The 2298-nt window shown below is 53.7% G+C and overlaps 1 pseudogene; it reads left to right on the forward strand.

Moving 5' to 3' along the window:
• The first annotated feature begins 1684 nt into the window (after window positions 1-1684).
• Window positions 1685-1802, forward strand: LOC126485312 (5S ribosomal RNA; annotated as a pseudogene).
• The last annotated feature ends 496 nt before the right edge of the window (window positions 1803-2298 follow it).

Raw genomic sequence — 2298 nt, forward strand, 5'->3', positions numbered from 1 at the left:
GCTACTTCAGGTGACGCAGGCTCAGTGTTTCTGCAGTGACCCTGCCACATGGAACAGCAACAACAAGAACCATCATTTACGTATTTTCTTTTTCCTTTCTTTCCCTCGTTAACAGTAAAAGAAAATTTGTAGTGGTAGAAAAGTAGTAACAGCTAGTTCTCAAAATAACGTATTGTAAGTGTAGAGTCAGCAGACGTTTTAGAGTAATTCTCGTAGTGCAAACAATATAGTTGCTCACTGACACCATCGAACAAGGTGAGGGACAATGAAGAGCTCGTCGACGCAGTGAAGACCGGCGACTTGGCTCCGCAATGCTGTCGCCCAGCACGCTCGTTAATTTCCACACGTGTCAAGATCGGATCACGGCGCGCACGAGATTTATTCGCCCGCGTTTCGTAATGCCTCCGTCCGCGGCTGTGTCGAGGCGAGATAAGTGGTCGCGGCTATGCGTTCCGAATGTCCTCGCGGCGCGATGCACGGCGCCGATAGCTGCGCTGCGCGCGACTCCTTTCGCCTGCAGTCATTTAGCGAGCCGCGGCGGCGGGCGTGCGCGTCTGGTCTCGCTATTACTTATTGGAGGGGGCGCAGGTGCGAGTCGATACCGGCCGCTTCAATTAGAGCTGTTAATTAATACAGCGGCTTCCCCGCTCTGCTCGTTACGCAAACAGCCGAGCTGCCCTCCCGCGTCCGTCATGCGAGCCGCGGTGAGCCGAGCGGGCAAGCCCCCTGGAAGGTCTCGCTCTCTCCCGTTTCCCCTCTTCTCCTCACCGCCCCTGTCCGCTCTCTCTGGCCAGATACGATCGCGCCGGCGCGCACGCCCCACCGCCTATTGCCGGTCTCCGATTAATGACTGCTCCGGCCAATTAGACAGGTTTCGCAGGTGGCTGTCCACCCGTGTTATGAATGGAACCGGCTCGGCACGCTCGCGAATGCATGCGTGCGTCTGTTCGACGTGGGTGTCCTCGCTCCATCACGCACGGTCGGAGCCATAGGGGCGACCGAACACTGACGAACTTCGTGACTAGTTGCGTAAAATCTGCGTATTGTACAACCTGGTTTCTCTCGTTCAAGTATAAAATTAGAGCAGACGAACTAGCGAGTGCGGTGTTAAAAGCTGAACTACTTATTGCGCCGTGCTGCAAGGTCGGTACCTTGCGCCCGACTCGCGAGTATATCTGTGGTGCTGCGATGTGTCTCTTTGGTTTTCTTAGACAGAGGAGGCCGGGGTAGTTGGCGGAGAGAGTTTTCTGACGGTTGCCGTTGAACGAGGCCTCTGGCGGTCCGTTTTGGCTACGAGGCGCTCCGTAGTGAATGAAGGACTGTGATTGGAGCTCGCTGGGCGAGTAAAGAGCAACAGGGTAAACACGTCAAGGAGGACGCTGCGACCAGAAGACGTGCGGCCTGTGGCAACTTCCGTTTCACAAGTCACGCTTTTGGTGATTCTACCTTACAGGCACCACTTCTGTATGTACGATATTGCACTGCTGTTATGAAACATACTAGATGAATTCACAACTGCTAATAATGACTACCATCAGCCTTAGAATCGAATGACGACAATGAAAATTTCTGGCGGACCGGGACTCGAACCCGAAATTCCCACTTATCGCGAGCGGTCGCCTTACAATTTGGCTATCCGTGCACCACTCAACGGCCAGATTCAAACCTCCCTATGAAGTCAACCGGCAACGGCCTTGCCGCAGTGGATACACCGGTTCCCGTGAGATCACCGAAGTTAAGCGCTGTCGGGCGTGGTCGGCACTTGGATGGGTGACCATCCAGGCTGCCATGCGCTGTTGCCATTTTTCGGGGTGCACTCAGCCTCGTGATGCCAATGGCGGCTTCGGTCAAGAATACCATCATATCGACCGAGAGAGCGGTGTGCTGACCCCACGCTCCTATCCGCATCCTCCTCTGAGGATGACACGGCGGTCGAATTGTTCCGATAGGTCACTCGTGGTCTGAAGACGGAGTGCTTTTTTTATATGTCGTCAACCACATGTCTACGACCTGTACTCGCACGTGTATAGATCGTATGGTTGACGACATATGGAGGTTTTAATCTGGCCGTTGAGCCGTGCACGGATAGCAAATGGTGCCAGCACATTAGCTCAGAGTGTTCGATCACAGAGGTGGCTGATCCCTGTAACAAAAAAACTGAGTGGAGGTATCAATAACGAACTTAAACGGATGTCATGTGACAACCGCTACGACCAGACACAACGGAAAAAAAGTGAGGCAATTGGTGGCGATAAGCGTGAAATCCGGGTTCGAGACCCGGTCGGGCACAAATTTTCA

This window comes from Schistocerca serialis, chromosome 6 (assembly GCF_023864345.2).
Source record: "Schistocerca serialis cubense isolate TAMUIC-IGC-003099 chromosome 6, iqSchSeri2.2, whole genome shotgun sequence".
In the NCBI taxonomy this organism is placed as follows: domain Eukaryota; kingdom Metazoa; phylum Arthropoda; class Insecta; order Orthoptera; family Acrididae; genus Schistocerca; species Schistocerca serialis.